At 37.6% G+C, this 27,837-nt stretch overlaps 1 pseudogene; it reads right to left on the bottom strand.

Annotated features, from left to right (window-relative positions):
* Positions 1 to 10,050: 10,050 nt before the first annotated feature.
* LOC138076298 (NADH dehydrogenase [ubiquinone] flavoprotein 2, mitochondrial pseudogene) lies at positions 10,051 to 13,624 on the bottom strand (annotated as a pseudogene).
* Between the last annotated feature and the right edge of the window lie 14,213 nt (positions 13,625 to 27,837).

Below are 27,837 nucleotides of genomic sequence, written 5' to 3' on the forward strand. Positions count from 1 at the left end.
GAACGTAAGACCAGAAACTATAAAACTCCTAGAAGAGAACATAGGCAAAACACTCTCCCACATATATCACAGCAGGATCCTCTATGACTCACCTCCCAGAATACTGGAAATAAAAGCAAAAATAAGCAAATGGAATCTAATTAAAATTAAAAGCTTCTGCACACACACAAAAAAATAAACTATAAAAAAAAAAAAAAAGTAAACTATAAGCAAGGTGAAAAGACAGCCTTCGGAATGGGAGAAATAGTAGCAAATGAAACAACTGACAAACAACTAATCTCAAAAATATACAAGCAACTCCTGCAGCTCAATTCCAGAAAAATAAATACCCAATCAAAACATGGGCCAAAGAACTAAATAGACATTTCTCCAAAGAAGACATACAGATGGCTAACAAACACATGAAAAGATGCTCAACATCACTCATTATAAGAGAAATGCAAATCAAAACCACAATGAGGTACCATTTCACACCAGTCAGAATGGCTGTGATCCAAAAGTCTGCAAGCAATAAATGCTGGAGAGGGTGTGGAGAAAAGGGAACCCTCTTATGCTGTTGGTGGGAATGCAAACTAGTACAGCCACTATGGAGAACAATGTGGAGATTCCTTTAAAAACAGGAAATAGAACTGCCTTATGACCCAACAATCCCACTGCTGGGCATACACACCGAGGAAACCAGAATTGAAAGAGACATGTGTACCCCAATGTTCATCACAGCACTGTTTATAATAGCCAGGACATGGAAGCAACCTAGATGCCCATCAGCAGGTGAATGGATAAGAAAGCTGTGGTACATATATACAATGGAGTATTACTCAGTCATTAAAAAGAATACATTTAAATCAGTTCTAATGAGGTGGATGAAACTGGAGCCGATTATAGAGAGTGAAGTAAGCCAGAAAGAAAAACACCAATACAGTATACTAACACATATATATGGAATTTAGAAAGATGATAGCAATAACCCTGTATGTGAAACAGCAAAAAAGACACAGATGTATAGAACAGTCATTTGGACTCTGTTGGAGAGGGAGAGGGTGGGATGGTTTGGGAGAATGGCATTTAAACATGTATAATATCATATAAGAAATGAATCGCCAGTCTATGTTTGATGCAGGATACAGGATGACTGGGGCTAGTGCACTGGGATGACCCAGAGAGATGGTATGTGGAGGGAGGTGGGAGGGGGGTTCAGGATTGGGAACACGTGTAGTGTACCCATGGTGGATTCATGTCAACGTATGGCAAAACCAATACAGTATTGTAAAGTAAAATAAAGTAAAATTTTTAAAAAAATGAATAAAATGTATATACATATCTAAAAGAAATCTGTAACTATGACAAGCCTGAGTATTTTAGACATCAAAGATTCAAACAATATTATTTAGGAGGTCAAATCAATTTGGTTACAAAATTTGACGAGGGAAAACTAAGCTTTCCTACTTGAACATTCCAAAGAAGTGGAGGAAAACAATAGAATGGGAAAGACAAGAGGTCTCTTTAAAAATTAGAGGAAGCAAGGGAATATTTCATGCAAAGATGGGCACAATAAAGGACAGAAACGATTTGAATCTAACAAAAGCAGGGGATATTAAGAAGTGGTAGCAAGAATACACAAAAGAACTATACAAAAAAGATCTTAATGACCCAGATAATCATGATAACTCAGATAATCACTCACCTAGAGACAGACGTCTTGGAGTGTGAAGGCAAGTGGACCTTGGGAAGCATCACTATTAACAAAGCTAGTTGAGGTGATGGAATTCCAGCTGACCTATTTCAAACCTTAAAAGATGATGTTGTGAAAGTGCTATGCTCAATATGCCAGCAAATTTGGAAAACTCGGTAGTGGCCACAGGACTGGAAAAGGACATTTTTCATTCTAATACCAAAGAAAGGCAATGCCAAAGTATGTTTAAACTACTGCACAATTACACTTATTTCACAGGCTAGCAAAGTAATGCTCAAAATCCTCCAAGCTAGGCTTCAACAGTATGTGGACCAAGAACTTCCAGATATTCAAGCTGGATTTAGAAAAGGCAGAGGAACCAGAGATCAAATTGCCAACATCCATTGGCTCGTAGAAAAAGCAAAACAATTCCAGAGAAACATATACTTCTGCTTTATAGACTACTCTAACACCTTTGACTGTGTGGATCACAACAAACTGTGGAAAATTCTTCAGGAGATGGGAATAGCAAATTCCTTCACCTGCCTCCTGAGAAACATGTATGCACTTCAAGAAGCAACAGTTATAACTGGACAGAAAAAAATGTTCTGGTGCAATTTTGGGAAAGGAGTACATCAAGGCTGTATATTTAACTTATATGCAGGGTACATTGCAAGAGATGCCGGGCTGGATGGAGTGCAAGCTGGAATCAAGATTGCTGGGAGAAATATCAATAACCTCATAATGCAGATCACAGCACCCTCATTGCAGAAGGTGAAAAGGAACTAAAGAGCCTCTTGATGGAGGTGAAAGAGGAGAGTGAAAAATCTGACTTAAAACTCAACATTTAAAAAGTGAAGATTACTTCATGACAAATAGATGGGGAAACAATGGAAATACTTTATTTGGGGGGGGGGTGCTCAAAAATCACTGCAGATGGAGACTGCAGCCATGAAATTAAAAGATGCTTACTCCATGGAAGAAAAAGCTATCATCAACCTAGACAGTATATTAAAAAGCAGAGACACCATTTTGCCAAAAAAAGACTGTAGTCAAAGCTATGTTTTTTTTTTTTTTTTCAGAAGTCATATATGTATGTGAGAATTGGTCCATAAAGAAGGCTGAGCACCGAAGAATTAATGCTTTTGAACTGTGGTGCTGGAGAAGGTTTGAGAATCCCTTTGACTGCAAGGATCAAACCAGTCCATCCTAAAAGAAATTAATCCTGAATATTCTTTGGAAGGACTGATGCTAAAGATGGAACTCCAATGCTTTGGCCACCTCATGTGAATAAGTGACTCACTGGAAAAGACCCTGATGCTAGGAAACATTGAAGGCCGAAAGATAAGGGGATGACAGAGCATTAGATGATGGGATGGTATCACTGACTCAATGGACATGAATTTGAGCAAGCTCTGGGAGATGGTGAAGGCTAGGGAGGCCTGGCATGTGACAGTCCTGTGTTCGCAAAGAGTTGGACATGACTGAGTGACTCAACAACGACTTGGTTTAATTTGAACCCTGCCAGGCAAAGTTAATAGTTCTTATAAACATGAACTTTGTATTGGAGGAGAAGGTGATGACAGAAGATGAGATGGTTGGATGGCATCACTGACTCAATGGACGTGGGTTTGGGTGAACTCTGGGAGGTAGTGATGGACAAGGAGGCCTGGCACGCTGCGATTCATGGGGTCACGAAGAGTCGGACACGACTGAGCAACTGAACTGAACTGAACTGTTTTGGAGAATGTCTGATGATGAAATTTGCCTACATTCTCAGAAACAAATGATTTCTCTCATCCTTTTTTTGCTTTTTGACTCTTTCATTTCATAAAGCTAAAGACAGCTCTGGAGAAGAGAAGAGTGAAAGCAGCAATAATTCATGAAGATAAGACTGAATACTGCACTCTTGGAAACAGCCCAGAATTCAAAAACAGAAATACAGGGTTGTTTGATTTCCGAGTGGATCAACAGGAAAAATTTGTAGTCTGCTGTTGACATGACATCATTAACATCTGCTGCAAAACTATTGGCTTTGAGCCTCTTAAAAAAGCCAGTCAACTTTTGACAGCACCCTAAAAGAAGATTCAGATAATCAATCAGCAAATTATGAGTTTATTCAAAAATAACACTGATGAGATGAAATGCATGGATCAGAATTTTGTAATACAGGATTGAACTTCAAGGCAACACCTGGTAGTTCAGCTTGATCAATTACCTTCTTAAGCTGGCCTTCAGTAATAATGGCAGCTGCATAGGGTTTGTGTCATTTGTGCCTGGATAGACCTTCTGGCTTCCCAAAGGCTTGTCACATGCTTCTAAGGGAAATACAATGTGGAGTCCATAAGACAAGGGAACAAAGAGATGTATGACCAAATAGGAACTGAGATGAGATTTAATATGACATCTCACTGGATAATTCATCAAGACAAGAAAATACATATGTCCTAGACATGTGTACTCCTAGTTTACTAGATGTGAAAAATTGTCAAACAGGTGTATATACAAAATGTTCAAAACATATCACACAAAATAGAGTCTGAGATGATGCCCATAACTGTATGCATGAAATTCCAATTTCTGAACATACCATGAATATTATCATTTATTTTGTTATTATATTTTTCACAAAAAATACAAAATTTTGGTTCAGCTCTAGTAGACTGGGTTGACTTACAAAAAGGCAAGATCCTTTCTTTTCCTTTACTTACAAGTAAACAACTCCAAATCTCTAAATCTGTTTATTTTAATTTTTAGGAAATCCTAATGCCTTTTGTTGATAAAAACAATTCCCCATGAACACTTTCACATTTCTGAAAAGCCTTGACTTTCTGAGTAAAGAATACTTGTAACATGAAGTTAAAGGATTTAAATGGTAAACAGGCTTTGAAAGTTAGAGGGACTTAAAGGACTTAACGGACTTAAGGAACTCAAACACCTATCTCCCCCAGAGCCATTTGATTACATTTCAGAAGTGAGATGCCTCAAGACTTTGCCTTCTCCTTGCAAACGATTCTAGAGGAATCTTTCTTGCTCTCCCTTTATCTAAGCGAGGAGGACCAAATTTGCAGCCACCCCCAAATAGGTTCTGAGCCTCATAATTTGTGGATCTTTCCCTCTGATGTTAAGCCTCACTGCACGTACAAGTAGCATCAGGCTCTCATTGTGTTGTCTCATGGAACATTGGATAGTAGGAAACTAGTGATGCTAAAATGCTCTTATCCAGATGTCTCAGGTTTCTGCTTAAACAACCATATGAATATGGAACATTAACCTGCTAGTAAGTAACGTTTCAGACACTTCACATTTTGGGACTTAATATTTCTTTGAATAGTTTCATGTGTCACTAGCCTTGCCACCATACGTTTTCTTAATGAAAGTTTTTTTTTATTGAAACCTTGTGGAAATCAGTATTGATAAATGTTACAGCAATGGGTGTCTTTGGTTAGTCCTTTAAATCAACTTTGTCAACTAGCATATAAAGAACAGTGACCAAGAATATTTGAATGACTTTTCAGGATAAATAACCATCAGATCTAATAAAATATTAATGAAAAAATTATCTAGAAATCTAATACTGAGACATCTTTCTTTCTCAGTTCACACATCTTAATCCAGGCTGTATGCAATTATGTTTTTTAAGTCTTTCTCATCAAGCCTGCATCTTCTAATAAGATTAAGTTCCAATTCTCCCAGCTGCAGAATTATTGATGCTTGGGGATCTCAATACTATCCCATGTGTTTTCAGGCCATGACAGTTTTGACAGTTAATCTATGTCATAAAAGTATGAACATTTTCTGGTACTATTTTTGAATAGAGAATGGTGGAAATTCTTAGCTGGAGACAGAATTATCATGAAATGATAAACATCCTAGATAGTAGAAATCTGAACCAGTTCTCCCAGACATATCAGGATGGTTTGAGTTTATGAGGTAAATGAATGACACTTTCCTTTTTTTTTTTTTTTTTAATGTACATCAAGGTTACAAAAGACCTAGTTCTGTGGGAAAGAAAAATGTTTGTTGGACCAACAAGGCTGAATAAATTACAATGAACTTCTTAGGCAAAGATAGAATATAAGAACACTACCAGATGAAACAATATGGAAAACTAGAGAAAGAACATGTATTTTTGACAAAAGCTGATCAAATATTCACTATATATTGGCCAGTGTGCATCAGGCCCTGACAGATAAATAGTTAAATAGGTGGTGTCAAATTTTTAATTTCTACTTTTATTGATATAGAATTCACATAAAATTTACTATTTTAAAATGTAAAATTTAATTACTTTTAACTATATTAATAAGATTGGGCAACCATCACCACTACAACATTTTATCATCATAGGAAAAAACCTCATAACCATTCAAGTACAATTTGTCTCATTTTCCTATAACTCCAGTTCTTGGGAAACACTACTCTGTTTCTAGGCTGTATAAAGTTATCTATTCTGGACATTTCTTATAAGTGAAATCATATTACATGTGACTTGTTTGGGTCTATCTTCTTTCATACCATTTTCAAGGTTTATTTTTGTGTTAGCATAAATGTACTTTGTTCTCTGATGTGGCTTAGTAATCTGGTGCATGACACATTTTGTTTACGTATTCATCAATGGACTGAAGCTTAGAATTATTTTTGCTTTTTGGCTATTACGAATAATGCTGCTGTTATAACTTCAGAGTAAGTTTTGGTGTGAAAATGTTTTGATTCTCTTATATAACTAGGGGTAGAATTGTTCCTATTGTCATATTGTAACTTTATGTTTAACATTTTAAGAAACTGTCAAACTTTTTCAAAGTGAAGGAGAATTCCATGGACAGAGTAACCTGGCAGGCTAAGGTCCACAGGGTAGCAAAGAGTCAGACATGACAAGCAGCTTAGCACTCATGCATGCAGGCAAGCCCCATTTTACACTCCTAACAGGAATGTCTAAGAGTTCCAATTTCTGCACTGTTAGTCAACTATTGTTACTCCCCAATCCAAAGAATTGATGCTTTTGAACTGTGGTGTTGAAGAAGACTTTTGAGAGTCCCTTGGACTATAAGGAGATCCAGCCAGTCCATTCTAAAGGAGATCAGTCCTGAGTGTTCTTTGGAAGGACTGATGCTAAAGCTGAAACTCCAGTACTTTGGCCACCTCATGCAAAGAGTTGACTCATTGGAAAAGACCCTGATGCTGGGAGGGATTGGGGGCAGGAGGAGAAGTGGATGACAGCGGATGAGATGGCTGGATGGCATCACGGACTCAATGGATGTGAGTTTGAGTGAACTCCGGGAGTTGGTGATAGACAGGGAGGCCTTGAGTGTGGCAGTTCATGGGGTCGCAAAGAGTTGGACACGAGTGAGTGATTGAACTGAACTGAAGCAAAGATCTGGGAGGAGGGACTCTATATCATGGTTCAACAAAAGTTGGCAAGAGAATAGAAATAGAGCAGCTTACTGCTCAGGGGCCCTGGAGGAAGGACATGACATAACTCAAGGGGCCAAACAGGGAGGTCAAGGTGGGGAGGAGGAGAGAGCAGCAAGTCCAGGACCTTTATTAGCATCTGTGGAAGGAGTGCTCTGGGGTTCCTAAACTAAGGCTGGATTGGTAAATTCAAATTAAAAAAATAAAAGGATATTTTGGTAAGCCCTGCAGGAATTTTCTCTAAAGAGCACACAAGGGGAAGACCTTGAGAGGTGAGAGGGATTGTTTATCATAAAGGTCATCAGGGGAGTCATATAAGGGACTTGTATTTACTTATGAGTCTGCAGATTGTTATCCAGTGAATGTGCTTATGCGAAGGGCTAGGGTCACTTGTTTACACAAAAGGGAAGCTGAGACATCACTATCGTGGAGTTGTTTAAATTCATGGCAGAAGAATGTGGTTTACAGAAAGGTTAAAAAAAAAAGAAAAGGAATGTATTAATTTCATTAACTCTCCTGTCCTTTGATCTCCAGCATAACCTGTTCCCACCAGAGAAATGCCAAACATTTCTGACCTTCCCTGCAAACTAACGTCTAGCTGATGTCTGTCCTCACCACTCCCAATACTCTTGCTTATAATTGGGGATCATATGGACCACGTAAGAATTAAATAATCAAAGGCCATTTTTTAAATTTATTTATTTTAATTGGAGGATAATTATTTTATGATATTGTGATGGTTTTTGTCATGCATGTTTCTCCTTCATCCTGAAGCCCACTTCCACCTCCCTCCCCACTCTATCCCTGGTGTCACAGAGCACCAGATTTGGGTGCCCTGCTTCATACATTAAACTCTCACTGACATGTGCTATTGTATGTTTCAATGCTATTCTTTCAAATTACCTCCCTCTCTCCTCTCACTGAATCCAAAAGTCCATTCTTTAAGTCTGTTTCTCCTTTGCTGCCCTGTACATAGGATCATTGATAACATCTTTGAAAATTCCACATATATGCATTAATATACAGTATTGTTTTTCTCTTTCTGACTTACTTTACTCTGTATAATAGGCTCTAGGTTCATCCACTTCATTAGAACTGACTCTAATATGTTCCTCAAAGGCTATTTTGAGTGATAAGCTTTTAATTCAATAGAAATGATATAATCAATAAAAAAAATTAACTGAATTTTATTTTCATGGTTGGAATCTATGTTGTTCAAAATGTACATCTACCTCTAACTTCTGTTGGTTTCATGAACTTTGCAAGCTGGACAACATTTGCCCAAAACTGAGATTTGTCAGGTCAAGCCATAGAGAGCGAGCAAGCCCCAACAAGACTTGTCTACCCTGCACTGCAAGTACTCTTGTATGTTATTTGATCAAGTTGGTCAAAGCTGACAAATTTCATGGTTTAAGTCACAAGAAAGTGGCATGCCACTTTTTTTAAATCTATGGATTGTATTAAGATGTATGTCTGTTTATTCTATGCCCTTGGAAACTGTTTATGATCAATGTTGTTGAGAAAGTGGAGAAAAGGGAACACTTGTACAATGTTGGTGGGAATATAAATTGCTACAGCCACTGTGGAAAAAACAATTAAAAATAAAACCACCATGTGATCCAGTAATGCATTACTGAATATATATTCAAAGGAAAAAAAAATCACAATCAGCATCTCAAGGAGATATCTTCTCTCATTTTTCATCACAGCATCATTCATGACACTCAAAGTAGTAAATAAAATGTGGTATACAGAAGAGAATATTATTCAGAATATTCTAACAGTAGAATTTTATTCAGCTATAAAAAAGCAGGAAGTTCTGTTATTTGTGATAGCATGGATAAAAATGGAGGGCATTATGCTAAATGAAATAAACTAGACATAGAGACTCAAACAAATACCAAAAATATATTCATTTACATGTGGACTTTAAAGAAAATTCATAGAACCAGAGAGTGGAATGTGGTTGCCAGAGACAGGAGGTAGAAGAAATGGGGAGATATTGGTTAAAACATACAAATTTTCATGCATAATGAGTAAGATCTGAGGATCAAATGTACATAGTGACTATAATTAATTACATTGTATTATATACTTGAAATTTGCTAGGCAAGTTCTCACACACACAGGTTCTCACACACACAGGAAGGTAATAACAAATGTGCTAATTATCTTAATTGTGGTAAATATTTCACAATGCATATTTATATCAAATCAGAATGTAGTATACCTTAAATGTATACTTTATCTGTCAATTATACCTCAGTTAGCTGAAGGGATAAAGAAAATGTTATGAACAATTCCTAACTCCTGCTACCACTCTTGTAATTTAAGACCCTAGCAGTTTTTGCTTTATTCAAAAGAAATTTTCTTTTTCTCTTTGTTGAAATACTACTTTCAATCAATGATCAATTCAGTGTCACTTTTGGGCTTCCCTTGTGGCTCAGCTGGTAAAGAATCTGCCTGCAATGTGGGAGACCTGGGTTCGATCCCTGGGTTGAAAAGATCCCCTGGAGAAGGGAAAGGCTACCCACTCCAGTATTCTGGCCTGGAGAATTCCATGGACTGTATAGTCCATAGGGTGGCAAAGAGTCGGACATGACTGAGCGACTTTCACTTTCACTTCCACTTCCTTTTATGAAATCTTTCCTTTTTTGCTTAAAATTTGACAAAGTTTTTATTTCACAGTACCTTAATATTATTGATAAAAGTGAAGGCACAGTTGAAAATGGATAATGTTAAAATAACTGTTAACTAGATTATGAAATAATGTGTTCATAGTTAACCAAGATAGCAGAAGACTTTAAAATGATGCTCTGAAGTTCTTACATGGTACTTACAGCTGTAAGTTTCCAAGTTACAAGCAAGGTATAAACAGACAGAAATGAACAAATAATATAAAAAATTTAGGTAGATAGGAGATTCATATTTTATTTCTCCAGTGGCATATTTATGATTGAATTAAATTAAAGTCCTACTTGTACACCAAATCCAGGTCATTTTAGCTGGTTCAGTCAAAGAGGTAAGACCTCCAACTGGCTCATATGAGAAGCTTCACTCCTTGGCCCAGTTCTGGGGAGTTTACCAGACTTGAGTTCATCAATAATTTCTGCAGTATACTTAGGTGTCAGATCCTCATAGTAGTTGTCATTTATTTGAACCATTGGTGTGCTTACACAGGCCCCTAAACATTCCACTTCTATAAAAGTGAAAAGTTTCTCAAGTGTATTCTCTCCAACATTATTCCAAGTTTTTTCTATGGTTTCCAGTATGCAGTCAGAGTTTTGAAGCATGCAAGGTGTAGTAGTATACACTTGAATGAATGTGACATTTTCCAACTGACTTTTGATTATACATTGTATGAAAAGTTGCTACTTCATATATTCTCATTGGAGGTACCTGTAAAATCTCTGCAACCTTGTTCGTAGTGAGGGGCAGACATCCATTCTGTTTTTGGGCAAAATCCAGGTCTGGAAGCAGAGCAGCTGCTTTATGCCCTTTTGGGTATTTTTTTGCAGTGGCATCTTCTTACAGTTTTCTGGTATGAAATCAAATGGAGCATCTGGGTTATTCTCAGGATTATCTCTGTTCACAAATAAGGCTCCTCCAGCTCCATTCTGCACAGCTGTCTTAGGCAGATTCCTTATATGTCTTCCCCAGTCGGCAGCGAGGCAGCCAATATGGTTGAACTGTAGTCAAATCAGCGGTTGTGTCATGATGTGCATATCTATTTGACCTGTGATCCATCTTGAGGGCAAGAAACTTTTTGTTATTAAGGAATTGTCACGTATGAGTTCATGTAATGTACTTTTGTGTAGACACTAGAATATATGTGTGTGTGAGATAATTTTAAATCCAAGGGCAGTTAATTAAAACATGAAGTATCCTATTCAATAATCCTCCTTCTTGAGACATCAATGGAAAATGCTTCATAGATCATTAAATTTGCACAAGAAGATACAAAATTTACATAATCTAGTTGAATTAAATTTTCTTTGGTGAAATGATGTGTTTAAGAGACAAAATTGGCTGAAAATTTGGATAAATTTTTCTGTGTAAATTTTACTAAGGATCAACACCTTAGAATAAAATTCCATTTCATCATGTACACTTCATTTAGTATAAAATTCTGAACCTGATTCATTTAGAAAATTGACTGATTCTGCCATTAGAATTCTGATGAATCTGAGTTGGAGTAAATGTTTCATGCTAGCACTTGTCACTGAATGAAAGAGAAAATGAGTTGAACTGCATCAAGCTGAGCTTCCAAAAATAGCCAGTATTGTGCATGATAATAATAAATGACTTTATATGTAGCAAAATGTGGACCAAGAGGTATACTTACCTGAAAATAAGGTTGAATGATAAGAGAAATAGCCTTCACCTTACTCTTTGAATCAAAGACTACCAATAATTACATCAGAAGACTAATGACTTTGAGTGACCAAGACTAGCTTAGCTCAGTTTGCAGTGGGAATCATAAAGACTTACAAATATATCTTAAGCAAATATATCTTATGACCTTATTCTGTTCCCTCTTTCAAGCTCATCCTGTTATCTTTTGTCCTACTTTCTATTAGGGACACCATTCATATATCATCTACTTTCGGGTCACTTCCAAAGCACTCTACTTAATACTACAGCTTCTTCTGTCTGCTTCCTTGCAACTTTGGACCCACTTGCCTCTATTAAAATTTCTCATTTATTCGTTTCAATTACCAGCTAAATTTATCTGAGGGATGGAGGTGTTTCTTATTCAAAACTCTACCACGGGACCTCACACAGTATCTGACAAACACTAGGTATTCAAAACATAGCCACTGAAAATCATACAGTGCAAAATTTCCACATACATACATATATATGTGTGTATATATATGGAGAATAAAGACCACTCCAAATAATGTACAGTTTCTGCATATATTATTTTTTATGGCTTATATCCAGTAATGTATATACCTTACTAGTTTGTTGAAACTATTTTTTTCAGTCAAATTCTTGTAGGTTATAAAACACATTTTGTAAGTAATTGGCTTCAATTTTGTGATTTTACCTGATATGATTAAATTGGAAATGTTTCACTTCAGTAACATTGATTTGCTGATCCTCCTTTGTCCATTGATAAGAATTAGTTCAAGAAATACCCCCACATTGCTAGAGGAAGCAGTAATTTGCCACATTCATCATTTTCTGTCTCCTGTGGAGCATAGTTGCCAGGGTTTCTAAATTAATATGATGCAATTGAAGGCAACTGTAAGTACAATATTTTTATCTCTTTCTCCACCGTTCTTCATCCATATTATTTCATTGGACTATACAAGAAAAGGAAAGCCTACTAATCTTCTTGTGCTATTATTTGCTATCAAATTGATTAATTATGTTTCTCTTTTGTTCCTAATTATAGTTATCCAACTTGCCCATCTGCAAAACTATGAACAATACATCTTTGGCTCTTTGACATCTATTATTTCCATGCAGTATAAAGCTGTTTATACCATATAGGCTATCAATCAACAGATAATGAGTGAACGCCTACCGAATGTAAAACAGAGTAGAGAATTGGATAGCTGTAAAATCGGATACCTGAGATGAAGAAGGTTAAAGTCCAGTTGGAGTAATGAGGTATACATGAAAAGTCACTCTGTATAGGTATAAGTACAGAGGAGACAAAATCTAACGGTTACAGTTATAAGAAAAACCCCTCTTTGATGGTCCCAGGGAGTTTTGTTGAATAAAAGAGGAATTTAGATATGGGAACTTCTCAGCTAAGAGTAGAGCATTATAGGCTGAGGTTAAGAAAGGTCATGAAGAAGAGGGAAGTTCATAATGAGAAAGGTGTATCGGGGAGAGTAAAAGAGTTGGCCCTCTAAAATAGAGGATTTGTGTAGGTGCATAATAAAAGATAGATTGTATTACTCTGGCATGAGGCCAACTAGAGAATATTGTGAGTTTGGAGACACTGATGGCTTTTAAATAGGAATGGAGTTAAGGACAAGGATATTTGAAACAAATTATAGTTCTTTCCTAACCTCACTAATTTTTCTAAAGTCTTCTCCTAACATTATCAGTATATATTTTAACATTTAATATTTTAATAAATAAAATTTACTCACCTATCTTATACATATATAGAGTTTTTTAACCAAGCAGGACCCTATGAGGTCTTCCCAGAACAGACCCCCACCCATGTCCTCCACTTATCTTTCATTTGTATTAAAATTTTAGTCAAAAATCTAATCATAACAGTGAGAAAATGCAGAGGGAAACAGTCAAGCAAGACAAAATAATAATACTTTAGCCATTAAACAAAATCAAGAACTTTTTAGTTCTTCCTAGAGGGTTATAGATAAAACTTTGAGTCATATTTTTTGAGCTGTTGTACAAATATTGAAACTCCCACCATATGGAAAATATTAACTATATGCTGCCTACAAGCACATAGAACTCAGATTTGTTGGAACCAGAAGGTTGAAGATGCTGACTCATCACCAACCAATCAGAAGAATGTTCATGAGCGATCACGCCATGCTTCTTGCACATTATGACTCCTCATAACCCCCTCCAGAGTGGACCACACAGTTTTGAGGGCATCAGCCCACTGTGGTCCCTTTTGGCAGGCAAAGCAGTAAAAGCTACTCTTTTCAACTTCATCCAGAGCTCTGTCTCTGCATTTCTATTCAGAACCAGTGACCAGAGGCTGAAGTTCAGTAACAGTTTGACACATATATACTCTATATATTCACACCACAATCAGTATGTAATATTTCCATCACTTTCATATCTCTTTGATCATCCTCCACTTTTCACCACTACAGATTAGCTTGAGTTTTCTATTTTCAATGTTTCTTAAATAGATTTTCTTTGCATAATTCCCAAGGAATAGCTGACCTCTTTAATTTTGACAAAGAAAAACAAGTTTTAATTTAAAACTTTAAATTAAAAACAGTTTTAATTTCCTGATAGAAAGGGAATGAACAGTATATAGATGGATCATGAATGGTGACATAATACAATTCTAGAAATCATATTGAATATTTCACCATAAAACCAAACCCTGTTCAACTTTACTTATGTCTTTGCTTTATTTGGATATTTGAAAAAGTAATATTGCTCATGCTTTTTATTTGGGTATTTATAAGATGTTGTTGTTGCTGTTCAGTCTCTCAGTCCTGTCCTACCCCATGGACTGCAGTATGCCAGGCTTACCTGTCCATCACCAAATCCCAGATTTTGCTCAAATTAATTTCCATTGAGTCACTAATGCCATCCAACTATCTCAACCCTTATCATCCACTTCTCTTCCTGCCTTCAATCTTTCACAGCACTGGGGTCATTTCCAAAGAGTTGGCTCTTCACATCAGGTGACCAAAGTATTGGAGTTTCATCATCAGTACTTCCAATGAATATTCAGGGTTGATTTATTTTATTTTATTTTTATTTTTATTTTTACTGTATTTTACTTTACAATACTGTATTGGTTTTGCCATACATTGACATGAATCCACCACGGGTGTATACAAGCTCCCAATCCTGAATCCCCCTCCCACCTCCCACCCCATATCATCTCTCTGGATCATCCCCATGCACCAGCCCCAAGCATCCTGTATCCTGTATTGAACATAGACTGGCATTTCATTTCTTACATGATAGTATACATATTTAAATGCCATTCTCCCAAATCACCCCACCCTCTCCCTCTCCCTCCCATTCTATACATCTATGTCTCTTTTGCTGTCTCGCATACAGGGTCATCATTACCATCTTTCTTAATTCCGTATATGTGTGTCAGTATACTGTATTGGTGTTTTTCTTTCTGGCTTACTTCACTCTCTATAATAGGCTCCAGTTTCATCCATCTCATTAGAACTGATTCAAATGTATTCTTTTAATGGCTTAGTAATACTCCATTGTGTATATGTACCACAGCTTTCTTATCCATTCATCTTCTGATGGGCATCTAGGTTGCTTCCATGTCCTGGCTATTATAAACAGTGCTGCAATGAACATTGGGGTACATGTGTCTCTTTCAATTCTGGTTTTCTCGGTGTGTGTGCCCAGCAGTGGGATTGTTGGGTCATAAGGCAGTTCTATTTCCAGTTTTTTTAAGGAATCTCCACACTGTTTTCCATAGTCACTGTACTAGTTTGCATTCCCACCAACAGTATAAGAGGGCTCCCTTTTCTCCACATCCTCTCTAGCATTTATTGCTTGTAGACTTTTAGAATTGACTGATTTGATCTCGTTGCAGTCCAAAGTACTCTCCAGATTCTTCTCCAAAACCACAGTTCAAAGGCATCTGTTCTTTGGTGCTCAGTCTTTTTTATTGTCTACATCTCACATCCATATTACTAGAAAAACCATAGCTTTGACTAGATGGGCATTGGTAGGCAAAGTAGTATCCCTGCTTTTTAATATGCTGTCTAGAATTGATTTTGCTTTTCTTCCAAGGAGCAAGTGTCTTCTAATTTCAAGGCTGCAGTCACCATTTGCAGTGATTTTGGAGCCTAGGAAAATAAAGTCTGTCACTATTTCCCTTGTTTCTCCATCTATATTCCATGAAGCAATGGGACAGGATACCATGATCTTAGTTTTTTCAATGTTGAGCTTTAAGCCCAGTTTTTCATTCTCCCCTTTCACCTTCATCAAGAGGCTCTTTAGTTTCTCTTTGCTTTCTGCCATAAAGGTGGTGCCATCTGCATATCTGAGGTTATTGATATTTCTCCTGGCAATCTTGACTCCAGCTTGTGCTTCATCCAGCTGGGCATTTGTCATGATGTACTCTGCATGTAAGTTAAATAAATAGGGTGACAATATGCAAACTTGATGTACTCCTTTCTCAATTTGGAACCAGTCTGCTGCTCCATGTCCATTCCTAACTGTTACTTCATACAGGTTTTACAGGAAGCAGGTAAAGTGCTCTGATATTCCCATCTCTAAGAATTTTCCACAGTTTGTTGAGGAAAAATCTTTTCTTCTAGATTTCCTTTTATTCTGGCACTAGAAAAAAAATGGAGTACTTCTTTCTTATGGTACAACAAAATCTTTATCATTAGTAACTGCAGGAAAATCAAGAGTAAGACACTGCCATAGTAATGGAGAACACCTTAATTTGCTTCAATATTTTTTCTAAATTTAATAATAGAATGATAATTGGAAAATTATTCCAAGTATAAATTCAAAAAAGGGAAAAACAAAAGCATCTCCATTGGCTTATTTATCAGTTCATTCAACAAAATTTTATTAACAGTCTACAAAGTACCTGGCAATAATGTGTAGCAGGAGATAAAGCAGGAAGCAAAGTGAACCCAAATCCTTGCCCTCATGAGGGATACATGCCTATGGGGCAAACATGAATAAGAAAAAATTAAAAGAATATATGTGATAGCTAATGACAAAAGTGAAAAAACATCAAGGGAAATGAGAGTGCTGGAATATGAAGAGGGGTTGAGGTTGCAGTTTTTAAAGGGATGATCCCTGAAAAACTACTGTGAAGTTCATATTTAACCAAAGCCCTGGATAAGAACAACTGGGGATGTTCATGTGACCCAATGACTATAGCTTTACCTCAGCTTACCCTCAACATGACACATAAATCTTATATTTTGTATCTATTTCCCTTAGCCTTTATTTGCTCCCCACTTATATCTATGCCTCTTTATTTTTATCAGTAATTTACTTTTCCCCACATTCTTAAAAACATTCTCCAAAAAAGTCTTTTGAAGCATTTTTAACAATTGCAAAATATGCTATCATGGATATATCATAATCTAATTAAGCATTTCTTTTAGCATTTATATATTTTCATTTATTTATCCTTGTACATCATTGTAAATATTACTTTAGTGAGCACTCTTATGTAAAGAATTTTGTCCATATTTCTGATTCTTTCCTTAGACAGAGTGGTCAAAGTGTGGTGAGTGACTATAAAAGTGAGAACAATTCCACATGGAGCAAACATCCCTGTTTCATATTCTTAGCATAAAGATTATCTCTGTGTAGCATAGGGTATGTATAAAAAAGAGAGTAGAAATATCCTGTAATCATGAAATCTAACTGGGTTATTTTTCTTCCAAAGAAAGAGAAGTATCACATAATATCATTAGTTTAAGAAAATTGGTATTTAACAAATAAATATTTCTAGGTATCTGAGCAAATGTTCTCTTAGATTATAGAAGCAAAGAAAAAAGATTGCCACTAACTCAAAATAGAAACAAACAGTTATGAGCAGAGAATAAGTAAGTATATATTTTGTAGGATATAAATTTCACCTAGAATATTGTAAATGAAATGATGAAAAGAAGAAAGAAAAAAGAGAAAGATGGAGGAAAAACAATATCAGACTTGAAAGCCAGCTGTAGGGAACAAGCATCTAAAATCTGGCTTGCTCATCTTTAGAAAGCCCAGATACCCTCATACTCCCACTATGTTTCTGATGATAAGATATGGAGAAAAGAGAAAGAAAATTTCAGATGTAACAATCACTGTTGACAATATGATACAGGAAAACTGGCAGTAAACAGTAAGTAATATAAAAATCGTTTGGGGCATAGAGAGAGATGGGCCATAGCTCAGTCCTTGCCAGCTCAGAGAATGCAGTCATGTACAATTGCACAACAAGATGTTTAAACACATGTTTAATTGCCTTTAAACTTGATTCTGTAGTCAAGAACTATGGAAGGAGATGGTGTCTGATGAGCACCCCAAATTACAGAGTTCCAGTGCTGCCTTTCTCAGAATGTCTCCTAAATTGCAACATCTGTAAGATAAGACCAATCAATGTCCCAGTAACCTGAGTATCTCCTGTTTTATTTTTATTTCTTTTTTTTAAGAAGTCATGATTTTTGGATTCTGTGGGAGAGGGAGAGGGTGGGATGATTTGGAAGAATGGCATTGAAACATGTATAATATTATATAGGAAACGAATCGCCAGTCTATGTTTGATGCAGGATACAGGATGCTTGGGGCTGGTGCACTGGGATGACCCAGAGAGATGATAGGGGAGGGTGATGGGAGGGAAGTTCAGGATTGGGAACTCATGTACACCCGTGGCGGATTCATGTCAATGTATGGCAAAACCAATACAGTATTGTAAAGTAAAAAAAATAAAAAAAATAAAATAAAGAGCAAAAAAAAAGAAAAGAAAAAAAAGTTAAGGGATGGGATGATGTGAAATCAACTAAAAAATAAATAAATAAATAAAATAAACTGTAAGTAATAATGGTTTCCCTAGTGGCTCAGATGATAAAGACTCTGCCTGCAATGTAGGAGACCCAGGTTTGATCCCTGGATCAGGAAGATCCCCTGAAGAAGGGAATGGCAACCAGTATTCTTGCCTGGAGAATTCCATGGACAGAGGAGCCTGGCAGTTTATAGTTCATGAAGTCACGAAGAGTCAGACACGACTGAGTGACTAACACACACACATTACACTGATTTGGTTCTTCTTTTTAAAAGTCTTCCAGTTATGCATCTTAAAACTACAGAATAATATGGCCTATAAAATTTCAATCTTCAAAAAAGAGTTAAAAAGATGAAAACAAATTGCTGTCAGAAGACAGGAAGCAGCATTATAAAAATATCCCTCAATTTTTTCTCATACATAGTATTTATTTTATTAGTCCTACTATTAAATACTACTTGTTATCACTATTTACTAGTCCTATTGCTGTTTTGTTTAAACAATAACATTTAGTTAGCAACAATAAAAATATAGAGTAATATATACTATTTCAAATAAAATCCTATATGTTATGTTAAAGTCAAAAAAAAAAAAAAAAAGAAGTCATGATTTTCAAGGCCTCAAAGATCTTTATGTCTCTTGAACTGCCAATTGAACCTAAAGGCAAGAATTTTTTATTTCTTGCTTTTCAAAAAAAAAAAAAAATTGTGATTAATCTCATATGCTGCAGAATATATGCTACCAGATTTTAAGAATCATTGCAAGACTATAATTAATCAGTATATTCTACTTTTTTTGTGCAAGACTCAACAATCATCAAGAATAAGTTTTCAGAAATAAACACCCTCAAATAAAACATTTCTTAATTTATTATAGAAATATCACAGTATTTTTTTTAAGAAATGATGCTAGAACAATTGAATGTTGATTGAAAAACAAAAAAATTAGCCTTGACCCCACCCTGAATTACAACACTCACTAACCGACTTAAGTTGGAACTCAGACCTAAATGCAAAAGGTAAAGCAATTAGTCACCTAACATAAAACATAGGGACATATCTTCGTAACTTAAAATATGATAAATTTCATTCACCTTGACACCAAAAAAATTGCTTATCAAAGAAACAACTTATACATTGGGCTTCATTAAAATTTAAAAAAAAAAAATGTTCAATCAATATTTGACTAAGAACATAAAAAGGCACCCATTGCGTAGGAAACATTCTCAGAACTCTCTTGTACACTACATATTGAAATATAAGGTAGATATATATACACACATATACAGGGCTTCCCTGGTAGCTCAGTTGTAAAAGAATCTGCCTGCCAATGCTGGAAACACAAGACACACACGGGTTAGATCCCTGGGTTGTCATGATCTCCTGGAGGAGGAAATGGAAACCCATTCCTGTATTCTTGCCTGGGAAATCCCATGAACAGAGGACTCTCTCAGGTTATAGTCCATGGGGTCACAAAGAGTCAGATACAACTAAACAACTGAGCACAAGCACATACATTATATATATATATATATATGTATAGTATGTAGTTTATATATGTATATAGTTTTCTGAGTTTGTTTCATAAATATAATAAACTATCTGAAATAGTTTTTGTTTGTTTGTTTGTTTTCTAGCTACTTCAATTCCTCTGTTTCCTCCAAGTTTTTTTGTTAGTGTTTTGTAAATTTTTTCATTTTACTTTTTTACCTTTTTCTTTCCTCTTAGGGACTTTTTTTTTTTTTTTTTTTGGTGTTTGGTGATCCTTGGTTTGTTTACTTATATAAAGTGTGGTCACTAACAACAAATTGGAAGCTCAGAGGTTGTGGATTGTTCTTTTTAACCATGTGATTTTATCCTGTGACCATCTAGCTTAGGACATGTCCTGAGGGAAAACCCTAATATCTGTGTCTTTATAGTCTCCTCTTGGCCTAGTCAAATTTCCCAGAAAAGACTCTTCTATCATGTTCTAGAAGTTTGAGAATAGAATAGGAAAAGGGAGGCATTGATATATGAATATTAACCTGATCATTGTACAATTCAGTATTGCATCGCTACAATAAAATGCTTCAAATGTAGCCAAGTCCAGAAACTGCACATACCACAGCGTGAGTTTCCAATACTCTGCTCAGAAGTCCTTACTATAGGCTTTCATTTTAAAGGGCTCTCCTCTTGTTCTCTTCGGGCAGTACCCTTTCCTACAGAGTAAGGAATTTGCATGGTGAAGCAAATGTTTGTTTAGAGAGTGTCAAGTTAAAAATATTCAGAATCAGAAGGTGAGGGCTGTGTCTTATTTGATGGGAATTTTTGTTAATGCAAGTTCACATTCCCAAAGCACAGTGAGGTGAAACAAACTGAAACACCAGAGTTTAAAGCTGAGAAAGGTTTGTTGCAAGACCATGCAAGAAGATAATGTGGCTCATGCCCTGAAAATCTTTGAGCTCCATGAAGGGTTTTGGCAAAGAATTTTTAAAAGGCAGATGTGGGAAGGGTTGGGTTACAAGGTATGTGATATACTTGTGCACAGTTCTCTGAGTGGCTGATGGTGAGGTAACAGGGTGGTGACACAGGGGTTAATATTATCAGTACTTAAGGAGATCCAACCAGTCCATTCTAAAGGAGATTAGCCCTGGGATTTCTTTGGAACGAATGATGCTAAAGCTGAAGTTCCAGTACTTTGGCCACCTCATGCGAAGAGTTGACTCATTGGAAAAGACTTTGATGCTGGGAGGGATTGGGGGCAGGAGGAGAAGGGAACGACAGAGAATGAGATGGCTGGATGGCATCACTGACTCAATGGACGTGAGTCTGAGTGAACTCCGGGAGTTGGTGATGGACAGGGAGGCCTGGTGTGCTGTGATTCATGGGGTCACAAAGAGTCGAACACGACTGAGCAACTGAACTGAGGCTACAGGAGGACTGGGCTGTATGTTTGTGGTCATTCAGTAGTTCCTACATTTGATGGTGGGGAGGATATTCACACCTGCAAAACAACTCATGAAATTTGCATCAGATACTGCTATCTTGGTACTTTAGAGAGGAGCTAAATCAGAGTATATGAGAGAAGGCCTGTCTCAGGAAGAGCCCATAGGATCTGGCTTGATTACAGTTTCTCCTTTTTCCTTGGTACTCCTCAATCTTTTCTTTGATACTCCTCAATCTTTTCTTTGATACTTTGAGGAATTGGAAGGAATGAATCTTGAATATTCACTGGAAGGACTGATGCTGAATCTGAAGCTCCAATACTTTGGCCATGTGATTTGAAGAGCCAACACATTGGAAAAGACGCTGATGCTGGGAACAGTCAATGTCAGGAAGTGAAGGGAATGACAGAGGATGAGATGGTTGGATGGCATCACCAACTCAATGGACATGAGTTTGAGCAAATTCTGGGAGATGGTGTAGGACAAAGAAGCCTGATGAGCTGCAGTCCATGGGGTCACAAAGAGTCAGACACAACTGAGTTACTGAACAAAAGTCTTGAGGAAAACAAGTTTTGAACAAAAAAGGAATAAAGATTCAGAGAGTGAGGTTAATCATAAACTTGAAAGAGACCCCACAGGGTCCTGCTTAGTTACGTTTTTAGGACTTCAAGCCAGGGAGGCAGCATTTCAAGTAACCCTGATAGAACTGCTCTGAGCAGGTGAAGGGAGGTTATATAAAAGTTCTGCAACAAAAGGCAGGTAGTCTGAACATCAAAATATTTTTAACTAAAGAAAACCAGATATCCCAAAGTTAAGGAATTTAATGCTTTTCTATGGATTAATGACAGAGATGGGCTTACTGAAATCATTCCTTTTATATGCACCTCAGTTATCTGGAAAAGGTCAGTTTACATTCCAATCCCAAAGAAAGGCAATGACAAAGAATGTTCAAACTACCTCAAAATTACACTCATCTCACACGGAGAAGGCACTGGCGACCCACTCCAGTACTCTTGCCTGGAAAATCCCATGGACAGAGGAGTCTGGTAGGCTGCAGTCCACGGGGTCACTGAGAGTCAGACATGACTGAGAGACTTCACTTTCCCTTTTCCCTTTCATGCATTGGAGAAGGAAACGGCAACCCACTCCAGTGTTCTTGCCTGGAGAATCCCAGGGACGAGGGAGCCTGGTGGGCTGCCATCTATGGGGTCACACAGAGTCGGACACAACTGACACAACTTAGCAGCAGCAGCAGGACACGGTAGCAAAATAATGCTCAAATTTCTCCAAGTCAGGCTTCAGTGGTATATGAAACATGAAATTCCAGATGTTCAAGCTGGATTTAGAAAAGGCAGAGGAACCAGAGATCAAATTGCCAACATCTGCTGGATCATTGAAAAAGCAAGAGAACTCCAGAGAAAACATCTACGTCTGCTTTATTGACTACACCAAAGCCTTTGACTGTGTGGATCACAAGAAACTGTGGAAAATTCTGAAAGAGATGGGAATACCAGACCACCTGACCTGCCTCTTGAGAAATCAGTATGCAGGTTAGGAAGCAAAAGTTAGAACTGGACACAGAAAACCAGACTGGTTCCAAATAGGAAAAGGGGTACTTCAAGGCTGTATACTGTCACCCTGCTTATTTAACTTCTATTCAGAGTACATCATGAGAAATGCTGGACTGGAAGAAACACAAGCTGGAATCAAGATTGCCAGGAGAAATATCAATAAGCTCAGATATGCTGATGACACCACCCTTATGGCAGAAAGTGAAGAGGAACTAAAGAGCCTCTTGATGAAAGTGAAAGAGGAGAGTGAAAAAGTTGGCTTAAAGCTCAACATTCAGAAAACGAAGATCATGGCATCCAGTCCCATCACTTCATGGCAAATACATGGGGAAACAATGGAAACTTTAACAGACTTTACTTTCTTGGCCTCCAAAATCATTGCAGATGGTGGTTGCAGCCATGACATAAAATGACACTTGCACCTTGGAGGAAAAGCTATGACCAACGTAGATGGCATATTTAAAAGCAGAGACATTACTTTGCCAACAAAGGATTGTCTAGTCAAAGCTATGGTTTTTCCAGTAGTCACGTGTGGATGTGAGAGTTGGACTCTAAAGAAAGTTGAGCACTGAAGAATTGATGCTTTTGCATCGTGGTGTTAGAGAAAGTCTTGAGAGTCCTTTGGACTCCAAGGAGATCCACACACTCAATCATAAAGGAAATCAGTCCTGAATATTAATTGGAAGGACTGATGCTGAAGTTGAAACTCCAATACTTTGGCCACCTGATGTGAAGAAGTGATTCATTTGAAAACACCCTGATGCTGGGAAAGATTGAAGGTGGGAGAAGAAGGGAACTACAGAGGATGAGATTGTGGGATGGTATCACTGATTCAATGGACATGAGTTTGAGTAAGCTCCAGGATTGGTCATGGACAGGGAAGCCTAGCATACTACAGTCCATGGAGTTGCAAAGAGTTGGACATGACTGAGCAACTGAACTGTTCTGAACAGCTATCTGGGGCCAGTTTCCTGTGTTGTCACATCCTCAGGGCTCACTATGGTGTGTCTGAAGTCAGCTGACTACTAGATGGCAAGTAGTCTTTGTTTCTTTCTTGAATTCCCTCAGGGCTCACCAGTTCATATTGGAGGGCTACAATTACTGATGGCATCCTGTGTTTACTGAAATGGCAGGAAATTATCCCTTTCTCAAATATTACTCCTCTTCTAGGTCATAGCTCAGATACCTGAGACTCTAAACTTTCTGCCCAAATGGCCCAGCTCCCACTAGCAGTGTCTATGTGAGCATCACATTGGATCCCAGTTCCAATTTCATCCTCATGAGAGCAGACTGTAGTCTTAATGGATGTTCTCCTAGGTCAGAAGGTTGACTAAATATTGGCTATTTGTATGCAATATACTCAGCTTGCGCATCAAGATTCAGATCTCCACAAATGTGCACTTGTGGCCACTGACAGCATGGGATGGAGGTAGGTGAGTGCAGAGAAAGAGATTGGCCTTAGGTCTAAGGCAAGGGCATGGTCTTTCTGGACTCCTACAATTCAAGACAGAGGTGTGAAAACTCCAATCATACTAAATTTAAATCTGGTTTTTCCAGTTTCACAAAAGCATCTGGGACAAGGATGGAGGGGGCTTCCCAAGTGGTACTAGTGGTAAGAATCTGCCTGTCAATGCAGGAGACTCAAGAGAGATGGGTTTGATCCATGGGTCAGGAAAATCCCCTGGAGAAGGGCATGGCAACCCAATCTAGTATTCTTACCTGAAGAATCCCATGGACAGAGGAGCTTGAGTTAAAGAGATGGACACAGCTGGAGCAACTGAGCATATGTGCATACAAGGTAGGAGGATGAAACATTATTATTTAATGTCTTTTTGCTTGATTAAAAAGTTTGAAATTTTGCATAAATGCACTGATACATGGCCTCCATTAGTTTGTTAGGGCTGACATGACAAAATACGGTAGACTGGGTGACTTAAGCAACAGGAATTCTCACAGTTCTGGAGACTGGAATTGCAAGATCAAAGTGTCAGAGGATTTGGTTTCTTGTGGAGCCTGTCTCCTTGGCTTGCAGATGGCCACCTTCTTGCTGCATCTTCATGTGGTCTTTCTTCAGTGCACATGCATCCCTGGTGTCTCTCTGTGCATCCAAATTTCCTCTTAGTGAAGAATACCAGTGTCAAATTTAAAGGCAGACATTCATTAGAGCCATTAAACAGATTTTATTCTGTAACTACTGACAGTAGAGGAAAGTGCTGAGTTTCACTCTGATTTGTTCAGAGATGTCTGGGTGTTTTAAAGAGAAATGAGAGTATAGGAATAAAAAGCAGGGATTCAAGTGAAAAATTACAAATGCTTGGTCAATGTAAATGTGATCAGACCAGCTGTATCTATCTGCTAGCTGGCTGTTATTGAAGTCAGGATTCCATCCTTCCACAGAGACTGGAAGACAGCCCGTATCCTTCCTGATAATAGTGTTTCAAAGGAATGGCTTTCAGAGTCATGAAAAAGGTACTTCTGAGTTGTGAGAAGTACATGTGCATATTGAAGGGACAGAGGAAGGAGTCACAATTGTAAATGCTCTATGAAAAGGAGGTCAAAGACCTATCTACAGGTGTAGAAAAACTGTATAATCCTCCTGGCAACTTTGAGTCTCACAGGTAGATGTTTTAATAGGGGCTGGGATCATCCTAGGGACATCAGCTCAGTTCAGTTCAGTCACTCAGTTGTGTCTGAATCTTTGCGACCCCATGAATCGCAGCACACCAGGCCTCCCTGTCCATCAACCAACTCCTGGAGTTCATTCAGACTCACGTCCAACGAGTCCATGATGCTATCCAGCCATCTCATCCTCGGTTGTCCCCTTCTCCTCCTGCCCCCAATACCTCCCAGCATCACAGTCTTTTCCAATGAGTCAACTCTTCACATGAGGTGGCCAAAGTACTGGAGTTTCAGCTTTAGCATCACTCCCTCCAAAGAATACCCAGGACTGATCTCCTTTAGGATGGATTGGTTGGATCTCCTTGCAGTCCAAGGGACTATCAGGAATCTTCTCCAACACCACAGTTCAAAAGCATCAATTCTTCAGCACTCAGCTTTCTTCACAGTCCAACTCTCATATCGATACAAGACCACTGGAAAAAACATAGCCTTGACTAGATGGACCTTTGTTGGCAAAGTAATGTCTCTGCTTTTGAATATGCTATCTAGATTGGTCATAACTTTCCTTCCAAGGAGTAACTGTCTTTTGATTTCATGGCTGCAGTCACCATCTGCAGTGATTTTGGAGCCCCAAAAATATAAAGTCTAACACTCATTCCCCATCTATTTCCCATGAAGTGATGGGACCAGATGCCATGATCTTAGTTTTCTGAGTGTTGAGCTTTAAGCCAACTTAGTCTCATGCTGATAGGAGCTGTGCTACAGGTTGGTGGTCTCAGTGCAGGGGTTTGGATGGAGTTATTGTGTACTAGACTTCTGAGGGTCTTATCAGTCAGACTGTATTGAGGCATTTCTTTTAATGTAAACAGCTCCAAAATGTTTTTTCTTCATACACACTCACATTCTGAGCTATTAGGGATTAGGATTGTAGTATCTGAATTTGATGAGAGACTCAATTCGATAAATTAAATTGAATCACTCATTATATGGCAATCTGTGTGGAGTCTTGTCCTGAGCATGTCAACTATCAGAACGAGCCCACTTTAGCTCATTGATGTCACTTCCAACAGTGCTTATTGCTAATAATTCCAGAATCTTGTAAATGTATGCAACAAAATTTGTTTTTTTCTCAATGTTTATTAAATTTATTTTTAAGGTGGCTTAATTTTGTTGCTTTTTATCTATATCTTTTCACTTTATAATATTTTATCAATTCGGTTTCCTTTTCTATTTTTTGTCTTGTCAGGTTAGGCTTTTTAAAAAATGCTTCTATGCAGTTTAAGTGGGTCAGAAGCAGTAAAAATAAATTCCTATGTTCAAAATGAAATTTTAGTCCAGAAAACCAAATCCTTTTTAAAAAGGATTGTTTATTTTAGTTTTTAAAATGCCTTACTGCCTGTGAGTTACTTTACTGAGAAAATAATAAACTATAAGAGATAAGCCTAAGGACTTTTCTAAATCTCACATCCCTTAATGCAGATTAGGGCCAGAAAAATATTGTGCTAATGCTTCAGATGTGAAGATTCATGAATGATCTTTGCTCTTAACCTTGCCATGCTGCTGCTACCACTGCTATGTTGCTTCAGTCATGTCTGACTCTGTGCGACCTCATAGACGGCAGCCTACCGGGCTGCTCTGTCCTTGGGATTCTCCAGGCAAGAATGCTGGAGTGGGTTGCCATTTCCTTCTCCAATGCAGGAAAGTGAAAGTGAAGTTGCTCAGTCGTGTCTGACTCTTCAAGACCCCATAGACTGCAGCTTACCAGGCTCCTCTGTCCATGGGATTTTCCAGGCAAGAGTACTGGAGTGGGGTGCCATTGCCTTCTCTGAACCTTACCATGAGAACAAGCCAAATGATATACAAAATATATTATATGAATATATAATATAATATGTAAACCAGAACATATATATTTATATATTTTTCATTACAATTTTTTGTAACTTCAGCTTTCTGATGGTCATAAAAGGACTATAATTTTGTAGATCATTCAGCTTTGAGAACTTAAATTGACTCCTTAGACAGGGGATATTACAGTGGCAGTACTTTTTTCTTCTTGTCCCATGAAAGTAGTGTCAGTCAGTGGAAACACAAGCCCTGCAAGTAGCTTTGGGGATTGAATGTGTGGATCCTTAGATTAATGGACATGGGAGAGTTGTTTTCAAGCTGCAGACTGGGAGAATAAGTCAAGAGAGCCCAAGGTTGTAATCTGGGGACTCATACCACCAAAAAAGATAAAGGGCAAGGCAAACTACTTGATTCTAAATTTCTGATTTTTTTTTCCACAATTGCTATTAAACCTCTAGATGTTTCAAAAAATTTTAGACTTGGGAGTTGACTGAAGGTCCAGTGGTTAAAATAGCACTTCCAATGCACTCAGCACCTGGTTGGGTAACTAAGATCCCATCTACCACATGGTGTCATTAAAAAGAAAAAAATAATGCCAGAGTTGAACAAGATA

This window comes from Capricornis sumatraensis, chromosome 3 (genome assembly GCF_032405125.1).
Source record: "Capricornis sumatraensis isolate serow.1 chromosome 3, serow.2, whole genome shotgun sequence".
NCBI classification, from domain to species: Eukaryota; Metazoa; Chordata; class Mammalia; order Artiodactyla; family Bovidae; genus Capricornis; species Capricornis sumatraensis.